Consider the following 14,557-nt stretch of genomic DNA (forward strand, 5'->3'; position numbering starts at 1 on the left):
TCTGAGAATTAAGAAAGTCTTCACGGGGAAGATGGCATTTGAATTTTGCCTTAAAGCATGAATAGGAATTCAGGGGATGGAGCAAGATCCCTCTGGTGGAAGGAAAAGGATGGAGTGGAAGGCTACCTTTGGCATCAGAGCGGCCAGTTTATGGAGCACTGAGGAGTTCTGGTGAGAGAATGAGCCGTTCAACTCCATGGACATGGTACTAATCATGGACATTCTGTGAGCACTTGCTATGTGTTAGATGTTTTCACACAGACTACGCTGTACTTTTAGCAATAATGTCACAACATTATTTTTATAGACACTACAGCTCGGAAAGAGTTGAGCCACTTCCTGCGGTTACACCGATAATGAGCCAGAGCTGGTGCCCAGGTCAGTCTGACCCGAAGCCCAGACTGTGGGGAGTTTCCACACCACCTGATGCCAGGGAGGGAGCTAACTCATTAGCTGGCGCAAGGCTCGGCACATAGTAGTTGTTTAGTAAATATTTGCCAAATGGGTAAATAGTCATTAATTATATGGTCAGGAGACTGAAAGGCTTGACTCTGTTGTTCTCCCTGAAGGACACTCCCAGGAAGGACGTAAAAGGGAAGTTTGGAGAGCTCTTATTGGCCGTTAGAATGAATCCTAGATGAGTCGACCTTTAATCACAGAAAATGATTGTGTCACAAGATACAGGTTCTGGAAAGTACCTCAGATAATCTCCTCAGTGGTTTTCAAAAGTTGTTTCAGTTTTACCAAAAAAATCCCTTTCTCCAAATGCAAGCTGCAGCTTACCCAGTGTGATGAACAGAGGTAAGTAGGGCTGTCTGTTCGGACTGAGTGGGAGGTTTGGAGCCCACCCCTCAGCCTCCTCACAAGCCATGGTGGATGTTGTTAGGCCTCAATAGAATCTTAGGGCAACAGGGAACATAACCAGAAACACTTGATGGAGGTCTGGCCCTGAGGAGAAACTGAGGGCTGGGAGGGGAGGTGGCCTGTGGACAGCACACAGCTGGCTAATGCAGTGCCTGAATTCTGGCACAGTAGTCTGGTCTGATGGATCACCATCATTGTAGGCAAATTAAATAAGGCCCCAGGAGAAGGCACTCTCAGGTGGTTTGCAGGGGTTGGGCGCCATGTTGGCTCAGGGAATATTGGTGAGAAGGGCCTTGTGAAGAATCTGGTTTGTTTCTCTGCACTCTTTCCGGCTCCAGCTTTCACAAGGAGGCATGGGGTAGGCGTCTGCTCAAGACAGAGGTCCAGTAACTCTCTCCTGGAAGGTATCGAGGGACACTGAGTAGGACTCTGTCAGGGCAAGAGGAGCATCTCGTTCATCTTTCCATTCCCTCCAGCCTTAGTACACTGCTAGGAGCTAAAGCTTGTGTTTGTTGACTGAATAATAGAAGTCTGTTTTCCTTTAAGACATTGCTTGTCATGAGGCTCCCATCTGTTTTGTTCAGATGAATTCTCCAATTTTAGGCATTTTCTTCCTTGAACTTTTTTTTTTTTTTTTTTGGTCACGAGACCACCCTTTGTTCACACAAGTATCAACTGGACTGGCCAAGCCACTATCCTTTGACACCACCATTCCATGAAAGGTGAGGCAGTGAGCCCAATCCCGGTCTGCTCTGTGCAGGACCCACTTCAAGGTAAGGAAAATTACCATTTCCTTAATGAAGATCTTAACAATCGGTGTCTCCCACTCATCTTACTTCTTCTAAAGGAGCAATGTAAGCCAGTAGCCCTCAGCAGCTTCCGGCTGTGGGCATTACCATCGGTGTGCCTCAGGTGGGTCCTGCCAGCCCATGAAGAAGGTAAGAGAGCCATGCCCCAGCTTCCCGAGAACATTAAAGGTGGGTGTGGGGTGGGGGTGGGAGGCCGAGTCTCCTACCTGTCTCCTTGGCCATTTACCAGGTCAGGGAGACGGATGTGACATGATAGCTACCACGCAAACTGTGTTTTGGCAAATTTGCTTTTTCTCCCGTGGAGTCATGGGAATTCTCTTCATCTGGAGGCAAATCATCCAGCCCTGCAGGGCAGCTCTGTGACCTCAGTGCCGCATGGCCTCAGGACCTCCTGAGCCTGGGGTTTCTTGTTTGAAAAGTGGGGGGATCACAACACTCACCTCATGAAAGTGTCTTAGGGATTATCCCTCATTAATGACGGCAGTGTTGTGTAAGCCTTGACATGCCATGTAAATGAAAAATTATTTACTAAAGTGGTTGGGGTGAAGAAGAGGTGTTCCCCTCCTTGTCTCTGGGTGTGGAATAACCCAGAGCCACGGGGAAGTTCACATCCAGTGGCATCCCATCGCTGCAGCCGCCATGTCTTGCTTTCCTCACTCCTACGTTGACAAAGTTGACCATTGGGCTACCCGGCACAGGGACCTGGGATCCGGCACAGGAGACAGAGGTGGTGGGCAGGAGAGGTTGAGGAGGAGGAGGCCTCTACTTGCTTAGCGTGTGTTTTTCATCTGTTGTCTGTGGGTGGGTGGCTGGGGTCTCTCGTTCCACAGTGTGTGAGTCATCAAGAGGGAAATGTGCACAGTCCCCGTCTTCCTTTCTACAAAGCCTTTGCCTCCTTCCTGAGGGGCAGGGTCATGGTTAGATGTGGTAGGTGGAACTAGTCTGGTTTAACTTAGGCAATTTCTGGTCTAATCACTTTTTCTCTTTTTTTTTTTTTTTTTGGCAGAGGGTCTGTTGTTTGTCATTTTCAGTCTTCCCACTCAGCGTTGCTGTAATCCCTGGACTCCATCAGAGTTGAGGAAGTGGTGTAAGACAGACAGACAGACAGACAGATAAACAGACAGATCAAGGTTGCAAAAGTCTGGTAAGTGAGTCTGGGAAAAATAGGTCTTCCTTCCCTGGTTGGGGAGGTCACTGGGACAATGAGGTCACACATGTATAGTGAATACGAAAATGAAGTCATACTGACATGTGCATTTCACTGCCGGGATTTCTCAAGACGATGGCAAGAGGATCATAGACTCCTGCTGTCCCCTCTCCTTCTGCAAGGCTGAGAACAAGGAGGCAGAGCCAGTAACGCTGGGAAGATCACAGCCATGGCCAAAGTTGTTGGATGCCCCGTTTGCCAGTATTTTTTTCTCTACTACTTTACATCCTCTTGATGCCAACAGTAGATTCGGATATAGAGCTTGAGTGCTGGGTAGATAAGTATTGCCCATTTTCCCATACATACCATAACATCCCAACCTCAGACATCAAGCGAAATAAAGAGGAAGAAAACTCTATAAGAGCCTAGATCACATGATATAAAATGCTTATACCTGGGATAGAAATGGCATTTTCCCATTGGAAATTCCCTAATCTATAGGATAACAGAAACCTCGCATGGAGTTCCGTTTGATAAAGACATATGTTTTCTTCTCAAAGGCTGAATAAAATACCTCAGAGACTTGATAGGGGTGGGAGAGGACAGAGAAAAAACAGAAAATAGAAGATATTTTCCTTCAGGCTTTGTTCCTGACTTCAGCTCATAGCATCTGAAATCCCACTTCCAGTACTTAGGCCTCATGTGCCTCAGGGCAAAGGACATAGTTTCTGTCTTCCTTCGTTTCCTCATCTGTAAAACAGAGATCAAGTAAAAACCATTCTCTTGTTGTTACAAAGATTAAGTGGGTTAATAGATGTAAATTACACAGAACACGCTTGGCTCATAGTAAACGTTCAACCCAATGGGAACTATGGCTATTAGTCCATTGGAAAGTACCAGCTGACTGTGAGAGCAGTGAAGGCAGAGGCATGGCTGCCTGGCTCACCACCCTATTCTCAACGTTATAGCACAGTGCTTGGTGCCTAATGGACCCCTGTAATTGTTTGTTGACTGAACAATGGGTCCCACGGAGGTTGTCTACATTGTTGAGTTCATAAAACATTGTTAAGGCAGAATTTGGGATTGTGAGGATAAAGTCAGTCCCTCTTAGGTCTACAGCAGCTTCCATATCTCAGCAATGACCGAGAACACACAGAGGAGTTCCCGGTGTTGTTAGTCCGAGGCTCAGACCAAGCAGGCCAATAATCTGTTTTTCAGCATGGCAGTGTCTAAAAGCTGATGGAGAATCGTCTGTCGCCCATTGGGAAGTCAAGGAGTTCAGACCAATGCTAACATTGGCATTGAGGCTCCACGATGCACAACCATGAGAACCAGCTACTCCCCCCAAACTCCAGCTCGCAGTATTTCTAGTTCTGTTGTTTTGGTGAGGGCCAGTGGTCAGGGGGACGGGGGGCTGCCGTAGGATTGTCGGGTGATGGGAAATGAAGTGTCTCTTTCTCTGAGGCAGCTGGGCTTATTTTAATGGGCAAGGTCAGCAATGAAATGACCAGGAAGAGAAATTGCTGCCATTATGCATCAGTTGCAATCTTATATCAATTATTCCCTGTACCATTCCCTTTGCCACGGGCTGAAGCAAACATGGCCCTAATCAGTTTTACATCTCCGTTTAATTTTATTGGAAAGAAGAGCTGGCAATGCATCACAGAGGCCAGTGTGACATGAAAGGTGACCCCCCGCCAACTTAATGGCACAATACATAACCCTTAATGAAGTCGCTATCTTGTCCCTCTTTTCCTGTCTCAGCCCTGTGATTTACGACGGCATCATTTTGCTTTGCCCTCTTTTCATTTCAGCTTTGACAAAGTGGATGAAACAATTATCTTCGTTATCGGCCAGAGCAGTAGGAATGTGATAGTTAGGAGATCTCTGCAGGTGGAAGGCCTTGGCTGGGGATCAAAACCAACGGTGAAATGTACTTGGGAATTGTTTTTCCTCCTCTCCCCTTTTTCCTGTGACTATGGGCTTCTGAAAGATGGATTGTGTATCCCAGTGAGCAGTGTGAACCCTATATCATTGTGGCAAGAAGTAATTTCAGGAGAAGGGGAATCTGCAGATAGAAGAGAGCTTGGAATTTTGCAGTTTGTTCTCTCTGAGCTCCTGATATTTGTTTTTCCACGCACGCCCCGGCCAAGTTCTCTCTATCGTACCGCACATCTTACCTGCATGAACGGAACACAGGTTTTTCTATATTACAAGTGAAGCCTTGTATTTATTTAGTCTAAATTATTTATTCATCCATCAGTTGTTCACCATTTACTGGGCACCTTCTAGATAAACAAAATTAGGTGCTGTGGAGAGAGAGAGAGACAGAGAGAAGGAATACAGATCTTTATCCTCAAGAAATGGTATATTCTACAGATGGAAGTAAGACATGAATATGTAACATAAGATAGAAAGATAGATTCATGTATCATAGGCTGTAGGCAGAGGGTACTGTGGTTGTTCAGAGGAAGGAGAAGTTATTTCCAAAACAGGACAGCCGGACCTCAGAATGGGAGCAGGATTTGAGTAAATAAAAATGAAATGCATTTATATCTCTCATCTTGCAGATCGTGCAGATACATAGATGGGTATCTGGGTAGGTAGAGTGACTGATTTCATGTTATTCAGCCAAAATGACTGAGGGAATGAGGAAAAATGTGCTCTGCTTTGGGCCAGGACAGTGATGAGTCAGGGTTTCGGTCTATGCCTCTGTGCAGGCTGAGCTGCATCTTCGGTGTGGCTTGGCTTGGGGTTCTTCCTACCCTCCTCCCCGTTCATAGGCTAAAGGCTGCCATAGTGGGGGCTGACACCTGCGACGTTATTTGCTGCTGGTAACTTACAGATGTGGATACATCCGCCCCCACTGTCACTGACTAGGTCACTTTGTCTCTGGGCTCCATATTTTTCAACTAGATAAGCTTGCAAAAGCCAACTCCAAGTATCTTTCTTTCCATAGTATTGGCTCCAGGAGAAGTGCAATCAGTTTTCACCTACTTATGGGTCCTATGAAGTCCAAAGATAATTGGTTGGAGGGCCTTCAATCAATGAGACTCTCTTCGCAAATGCCACCCAAATGAGGCCTGGGTTATTAATGGCGTTGTTAAAATGGTGAGAGTTTTTCCACAGCATTTTTCTCAGGTGGATGGAAAGCTCTAATGCTGACATGGTTAATTGGGGTCTTAAGTAGATCCTTCATATAAATCCATGTGTATGTAAATTTTAAAATAAATACATCATATAAATTGACATACGTGTATACAGAGAAACCATCTCTGGAAATGTCAATATACAATCCATTTCGCCTCAGTCCCCACTCTCCCCGTGTTCAGTGGATAGAGAGTGAGGGGAGCCGGGAGGGAGGCAGTTCTGCATCCTAAGTCTATTTTCTCAAAGTACCGTCTATTCAATACTAGACTTTAAGGTAGTCGGCTGACATGCTGGTTGTTTAAGTCCATAGTTAAATTATTAGAGGAAGCAGCGTGGGAGGAAGGGTCAATCCGTACAACATGCAGCCGAAATATCAGTGGGCAGACTATGCCGCACACAGGAGGGACCTCAAGAAGTGTCGTCATAGTTACCTCTCTCATACCGCCTCCGCCCCCCTGTCTGGTCCCGGAACCCACACCGGAGCATGCCTGCCCGCCTGCCCGCAGAGGCATAGCCATCGCGCTGCCTTTGGTGTTCAGACCTGCCCCGATTTTTTTCCCCGATGGGTGCTGTGCAGAAAGAAGAGGTGAAAACGACACCAGCCTCAACAACTAAACACGCAGAGCCGTTTCTCGTGCATTCCCTTGGGGTCAGTTTCCACGAGGCGGAGGCGTCCATTTTCACCTGCTCTGCCCTTACTTCCCGTCACGTGGGAGTGGAAGGGCCTCGGTGACCCAGAATACAGCTTGTCCGTCATGTGGAGCGCCATGTGCCTGGGGAGCGTCCAGAGACTCCCCCTGAGCAGGCTGTGGAGGGTGATGGGATAATCTTTGGGAAAGAAAACAAGACGTTTTTTGGCTGGGGTTGGGGAAAAGAGGAGGCGGGAGAGGGGAACCCTGCAGTCACTTCCTTCGATCTCAGTAAATTGGAAAGGTCTTTCCCCTGATTCCTGCTGATATTTCCTGATGGAAATTTCTTCCATTGACAGAGATACAGATGGAGTTTACCGACATGGGACTGTAGACACACTCTGGGATAATGAAAAAATGCCCAAGGTAGCCATATGCTCAGTGGCAGTTTGTTAGAAGGAACTCCAGTTGGGTGAATACATAATAGCATTTTTGGCAGCATTGACTAAGGGAGATCCTCTGTATTTCTATGTCTTTTTGCATTTTTTGGTTTAATTTGTGTGAATTTTGAAATTAGAGTTCTGTTTATTAACATTCTTTATGAGGTGTTCCGTCCTCCAATCTTGCGGTTGATTTCTGAGAGATTAAAATGAACGGAAGCAAGTCCAAGCTCTGAGAAGAGATCCTGTTTTCTATGCCATTTCCTTACGGTCTCAGTTGCGACCCTCCTTTTCTCTCATTTGAAAGCGTGTTATAGCTAACAGTGATGCTATTAATGATGATAGTGATAATTAACATTATCATCCCAACAGCAACCATTTATTTAGCCTTATAGCTTAATTGTAGACATTGCTATCCTTGTTTCACAATTGTGGAGACGGAAGGTCTTCAAGGTTTTTGCCCAAGGGAACACAATTATAATGATCACATCTGGGATTAGAATCCAGGCCAGCCGTGTCCAAAGCTTCCGGAATTCCGTGCTTTCCAGAGCACCTCGTGTCTATCTAACTTGGGGACAGGAATGGATGACAAGACAAAGTGTTTGGTTGTAAAACATACCTCTCAGAGGCAATCGCACTTCCAGTTTACATTCCTGATTCATTTTATAACCTAAGGCTGCAAGGTTGCCGGGATAGTTTTCTTGAAATACCTGTCTTTATTATCATGTTCTTTTCTGGAAAAAGAGGTTTAAGTGTGTGTGTGTGTGTGTGTGTGTGTATGCACTCAGTATTCTAGGCTTAGGACTTATCCAAATGTTGTTACTTCTATTATTTATTTAGTCCTGGGATATGGGCGCTAACCTGGCAAAGGAGACCACGTGAAGTCTGTGGGGGATATGAACCCAACACACACTTTTGTCCATCCGGTGGCCTGACTCCTTTTCTCTGAGACACGTGATAGAAATAGCACCTTTTAGGGTGGGAATTTGTAGGAGAGAAAGTTCAATTAATTAAAAAAATTTTTTTAATGTTTATTTTTATTTTTGAGAAAGAGAGAGAGACAGAGGGAGAGCAGGGCAGGGGCAGAGAGGGAGGGAGACACAGGAACAGAAACAGGCTCCAGGCTCCGAGCTGTCAGCACAGAGCCTGCGATGGGGCTCGAACTCACAAACCACAATATCATGACCTGGGCCAAAGTCGATGCTTCACTGACCGAGCCACCCAGGTGCCCCTCAATTAATTTTTTTAAATGTTTATTTATTTTTCAGAGGAAGAAAGAGAGAGAGAGCGCGCGCAGGAGAGGGAGACACAGAATCCAAAGAAGGCTCCAGGCTCCGAGCTGTCAGCACAGGGCCTGAAGTGGGGCTCAAACCCACAAACCACAAGATCGTGAGCTGAGCTGAAGTCAGACGCTCAACCAACTGAGCCACCCAGGCACGCTGAGAAAGTTTAATTACAGGGAAAATGTTGTGATCCAGAATTGAGCCGGGAATTTTTAGAACCAAGGTTTCGAACCCAGAGTGTTCAGTGAATAGTTTGCCTCAGGCTTTCTGACGTAGATGTGAACTGACTGCATGCGAGCCATAAAAAATGTGCTCTGGGTGGAGGCAGGAGGAGCAGAGGTGGGTCATTTTTCTTCCTTACTAGCACAGCAGTCAATACCTTGTGTGTATCACGCAGGCCGCGCTGTGGGCCAAGGTGCGCTGGGTGGACCACACGGTCAAGGTAACAAGTACAACCTGTTAGGTTGAAGGTTAAGAGGCGGATTCTGCAGATGAATTTGCTTCCTTCCTTTGGAGACACTAATAAAAAACATACACCTCTGGGTGGATTTCATCCCCGCCCCGGGTTCTTGCTCATTTTCCCCAGGTCCAGCTCCTTTCGAGCCCCACGCTCCGAAATAAGTTAGTCTAGCTCATTCCTGAGTAGTGGAGAAACATATTGATGAACCCACATTGTCTGGTCAGGCTCTTGATTTCCTAAAGCTTCATCTGTCTTCCTCCAAGGTCTGTTTGGCTTTTCCCCCCAGTCATTGATGCACGTGAGGGGTGGCGCTGGGAGACGTGGTGAGGAGGAAAGACAGGTGTACCTGGCGGCGGGTGGGTGGGACTAAAGGACCCTCAACCCCCACCTTTTCAGGGGGCTGCTTCTCTCTGCTATGGGGACAGCTGCTGAGGAGTTCCAGGCATCCGTGAGAGAGCCCCCCAGCTACACCCCTTTCCTCCTGGTCATCGTCTTGGGGCTCCACAAGGGGAAACCTGGCCCCCTTCGTAGCAGGTGGCATGGGTGTGCGAAAGGGACACACACTGTTCGCCCTGGTTTTTCCTGGCTTTCTCCAGCAACGCTCTTCCATGCCCAGATGTCTAGTTCATTTTGTGGCTTAAGTGTACCAGGGACATTTTGTCACCAATTCTTCCTATGCTTCTACTTTTACTAAAACATGATTCTATTCATTTGTTTCCTTCCGGGGCAGAGATTAAGGAGAATATAGAGGCTTCACATTGACCCATCCCTCTATAGCTCATAACCAGGTTGTTTTGCTTTAATTGCTTAACCCTGCTTCTCAGGCTCTGATTTAGAGCCAGCCACCCCCTCCTTTTTTTAAATTTTTTCCTTCAAGAACCCATGCCAGGGCTTACCTGTGGTAAAGGATTTGTCCTCAGAGCAGGCAGCAAATCTGTTCCCTTGGCAGAGGGTGGAAACCATACCTTGTGACATTCTCCTGATAACCCAGCCAGGCCACAGGGCGGCCAGTATTTCCGCAGGGGGTGGGCATCACATATGTAAACAGAAATTGCTCCCCTGTAGGAAGTAGTTTCCACTGACATTGTTTGTCACCTCCGAGAAGTGCAAGCATTGTGACACTGTGTAGTTTTGGGAGAGCCAGAGAGAGACTTAGGCAGTGCTGGTTTTCTGCCTTTTATAGGAGGGGAAGCCGAGGCACAGAGAGGCCCAAGGACTGTGATCAGAGACCTCTGGAATGCCTGAGTGGGGCCGCTAGGACTCGGGTCCTCAGGGTCCCTCTCTTCCTCCCCTGGCCCTGAGGTCTTCCCACTGGACAGGTATACCTGTCCTTCCTCAGGAAATCCCCCCAAATCCGAGCTACAGATTGAAGAACTCCGACATCTTCTAATTAGAGAAACACAATGTTGGCAAAAACAACACATCAGTGCCTGGCTCCTTGAGCCGCGGGAGCGAATGGGGAGTCCTTCTTCCCTGGGGAGCCCTGGGTGCTGTGGTTGTTTCCTACACCAGTCCGGCAAGCTGTCTTCCTCTTTCAGGAGCCCTCAGGGGTTTTCCAGACCATTCCTTTTCCAGCTGAGGAGGTTCGTTCAGATGACCAAAGACAGCCCTTGTTGATTCTTCTTTGGGCAATGATATTTTGCCTTTGTGACTTCAGGGCCGATTGGGGATGGGCAGTGTCCTGTGCCTGGAGGGTTGGGAGACAGCACAGACTCTATCAGAGTGCTGACTTTCTTGCAGGGAGAAGCATGGGCAAAGCCATGTTATTTTTCAGCTTACCCCCTCACCCTAGCACGGAGCCCTTCGGACCAGCCTCCAGGGGCTAGTTGCTCAGAGATGCGATCGAGAAACTACAAGCTGGTTGCCTTCCCTTCCCCGTTCCAGCATGGGAATCTGCGGACCCTGAGTGCCCCACATTCTGGGTTCCATACCATCTGTCTGCACCTGCCACCTTCTCAGGGGCACCTCCGGCACCCCTGAAGAGGGTGTGAGGGCAGGCAAAGACAGCTGTGCTGGGGCCTCACAACTTACAAGGTAGATGGACCTAGAATAAGACAAGCGTGAGCCTGAAGGCCAGCTTTAGTTCTTTGACACCCCGTAATTTGGGTAAATTACTCGATTTGAACTTAAGATTACTTACTTATTATTTTTTTAAGTTTATTTATTTTGAGAGAGAGACAGAGACAGAGAGAGCAAGGGGGAAGGGCAGAGAGAGAGAGAGAGAGAGAGAGAGAGGGAATCCCAAGCAGACTCCACGTTGTCAGCACAGAGCCCAATGTGGGGCTGGAACTCATGACCTGATCCAAACACAAGAGTCAGACACTTAACTGATTGAGCCACCCAGGCACCCCCAGATTACTGATTTATAAGAAGGGGATAGCAGTATCTCCGCAAGTTGTCCCACCCGTGTTAGGTACCCACGCATTTCTCCTTGTCCCCTCCCTCTCGCACCAATGTCCTCTCTCAGCTTCAGGTGCTAGCTTCCCAAAGGTGAGACCTGGACCTGATTAGAAGGGGCACTAACATGGACAGTGATTGTAAAAAGACAAACAACAATGGCAATTAAGTCTCTGAGAATATGCTCAGCATCATATGTCATCAGGAAACTGCAAATTAAAAATGACAATGTGATCTCACTGCACACCTCTTAGAACAGCTAAAATCCAAAGCAGTGATAACACCAAATGCTGGCAAGGATGTGGAACAACGGGAACTCTCATTCATTGCTGGTGGGAGTGCAAGCAAACACCACTTTGGGAGATAGTTTGTTGGTTTCTTACAAAACTAAACATATTCTTACCACATGACCCAGAAATTGTGATGCTTGGTATTATGTACTATATTCTAATGGTCAGTCGCTATATTTGTCAAAACCCATAGAATGTACAAAAGCGTGAAGCCTAATGTAAACTACCCACCTTGCTTAATAATAATGTATCAGTATTGGCTCATTAATTGTAACAGATGCACCAAACGAATACACGATGTTAATAATAGGGGAACGGGGGGGCTCCTGGGTGGCTCAGTTGGTTAAGTGTCTGACTTCGGCTCAGGTCACGATCTCACAGTTCATGGGTTCAAGCCCCATGTCAGCGTTTGTGCTGACAGCTCAGAGCCTGGAGCCTGTTTCAGATTCTGTGTCTCCCCGTCTCTCTGCCCCTCCCCCACTCATGCTCTGTCTCTCTCCGACTCAAAAATAAAAAAAACTATAAAAATTAAAAAAAAAATAATAGGAGAACAAGGGTGGGGAGGAGGAAGGAGGTAAATGGGAATTCTCTATAGGTTCTCAAATTTTCTGCAAGTCTAAAACTGCTCTTAAAAAAAAAAGCCTATTAAACCCAAACAACAAAACAAACAAACAAAAAACACAGGCCAGCAATGTAAAAATCAAACATGTCTAGACTCTCAGGCCTTGAAGTGGTGTGGAGCCCTAGCTGGCTCTCCAGTGCTGGGCTCCTCAGACCCCAGGGCTGTGAGCTGAAGGGGCTGGAAAAAACCGTGAGGTCAGAAAAAAGGTTTTTGCAAGGGGACACAGGCTTCAGGTGAATCTGGGAAATGCGGCCAGGTCATTCAAGTTTTGCGGATCAGATGAACACCTTCCTTTTCGAAGGCCACACGAGTCTTAACTCTGAACTGGTGCACATGCTCATAAGCACAACTAAGCAGAAGATGAAGAAAACTGGCGTTAGGACAAGTATTTCCCAAGTGGACTTCCTGTAGCCCAGATACCGAGTAATGTGTGAAAAGGGGGTCTTTGCAACCTCTGCGGTTGACCTAATCTCCCCAGTAATTATTACTGCTTAAGATTATTTCTCCTTAATTATTTATCAGTATAATGCTTCTTCCCATACATATCATACAAATACCAAACCTGAAGTCTGGACGAGATTTGAAACACCATCTGCTACCCTGTCCTCAGATGTTTGAGTGTCCGGCTCATACTACACTTTGCATATGGCTGCCCTCTGCTTGAATTCTGGTGACAAGGAATCTTTTCTTTTTCCAGAAAGCCTAGCCTATCTTTGGACAGCTCTCAAGTGAAAAATAATTTCTTCACGAAATGTTATGACTCTTTAACCTAGAGTTTTCATGCTCTCATAAAGCTGGAGAGTTGAAAAGCGTCTTCTTACCTTGAGCTAGTACGCTTCAGAAGGTAAACTTTTGGGTTCAGAATTCTTTGCTAGAGTTGTGTTTTCCTTCTTTCTGTCCATTGGAGCTCTGCCTCCCTCACCCATTATCCAAGGAGGAAACATTGAGAGCCAGTGTTATGGTAGTAACTGTCAGCACTTGGCACTGGCAGATGAAAGCAATCAAAGGTGTAGAAAGACAGGACGTGGCCTGTGACACTGAGCCCTGGCCTGCGTGCCCATACTGAACTTGAATCTCTAAAACTGCCCTTCTATGAAAAGGCACCTTAACCGAAACCTCAGAAGATAGAAACCTAGACCGTTGCTACTGGACGCAGTTCATTTTTTAATAGGTGACCACAGAAAATTCTTTCTAATTGGGCTTATTTTAGAGGACCTTCATTTTAGGGGTTTCATCCAGGAGTATGTTGACAGAAGTGGAAAGCAGCCGTCACTCAAAGCTGAGCCAAATAACATAAAAATAGAAATAAATACTTAAAAGTGAGATTCAGCCAAAAATGGGAAAAATTAGGGGGGGGATGCAAGCAAGAAAGAAAGGGAGCTCACATTATCAACCAATAAACCCAATAATCCATTAGTGACCAAGGTTGCTGAATAATATAGTACTTTCTCAGTGCCGTAATTTATACTGCAGACCAGAGAATAGACACGGTTATTAGAGTGAGGGCTACTGGATGACACATGATGCATGACCGAGCGGCATTGATCTTCACACAACAGGAAGGTGTCTAGACCGGGAGATGTATGGCTCTGCGATTCAGAGCAGGGCATATTTCATGAGAGGCCTAATGGAGTGGTGGGGCCGGTGATGGATGGGTGTGCCCAGTTCCAGCAGTAGTGCAGTTATAGCAGTGCTAATGTCTGACCTCTTCTGAGCCTCGTGTCCTTCATTCCGTCAGGGTGACCTCATTTAAAGGGACAGAAAATGAGATCGGGAGAGGGAGGGGAGCCGAGGGGCCTGACCGCCGGCTGAGGGGTGGCAGGGACTAGGCAGCTTGAGGCCGGCAGGGGGCGCTGTGGGGCGGGATTTAACCAGGAGGTTGAAAGAAAGGGGCGGCCCGAAGGACAGGACGCGAAAGCCAAGCCTGACATCCAGGTCCCAAATAATTTGCTGGTAAAAGAAGTGCTAAAAAGGCCCTTCAGTCCTTCTCTGCCTCCCCTCCCGTCGACCCTAAGTCTGAAGCGCCCAGGAGAACGATGCGGTTGTCCTGGGAAGCCTGAGGCTCCCTATCTGCTCTGAGACTAGGTCTCCATCCCCAGAGGAAGGAGCTGAGTGAGGAAGGAGGTGAAGCCCTGAATGGGAGAGACAGGTCCGGCGCTAATGGGCTGAGGCTCTTCGGTGAGCAAGTTGGAGTCATCTGCATCGATTATGCAATAGCAGAGAGAGCCTGCCCTCCCCCTGCACTCCCCATGCCCTGTTAGATGATGCTTAATGCATCCTAATGACACTCTTGATCATTCCTCGGGAAAACGAATGACTCATGCTACAGCCAATCCGAGCCCAAGGAGCTCTGTTGGTGGTGTTTTGCCTTTCTCTCTCGCTCTTTTTTCATCAATTTCTTTCTCTGTTTTAGTGTTGAGAGATAGGCAGAAGTCCAATCCAGCTTCTTAGCTGATATTTAACGAA

At 47.1% G+C, this 14,557-nt stretch overlaps 1 long non-coding RNA gene across 2 annotated transcripts; it reads left to right on the forward strand.

Annotated features, from left to right (window-relative positions):
* The first annotated feature begins 733 nt into the window (after positions 1–733).
* Positions 734–8,340, forward strand: LOC120238653. Of its 2 annotated transcripts, XR_005530288.1 has the most exons (4): positions 734–801; positions 1,513–1,637; positions 2,680–2,817; positions 8,308–8,340. It is a non-coding gene; the product is annotated as an uncharacterized LOC120238653 (long non-coding RNA). The 2 variants fall into 2 exon arrangements; XR_005530287.1 differs by lacking the exon at positions 734–801 and having other exon boundaries at positions 1,400–1,637.
* The last annotated feature ends 6,217 nt before the right edge of the window (positions 8,341–14,557 follow it).

This window comes from Hyaena hyaena, unplaced genomic scaffold, assembly GCF_003009895.1.
Source record: "Hyaena hyaena isolate Hyena2069 unplaced genomic scaffold, ASM300989v1 scaffold_215, whole genome shotgun sequence".
NCBI classification, from domain to species: Eukaryota; Metazoa; Chordata; class Mammalia; order Carnivora; family Hyaenidae; genus Hyaena; species Hyaena hyaena.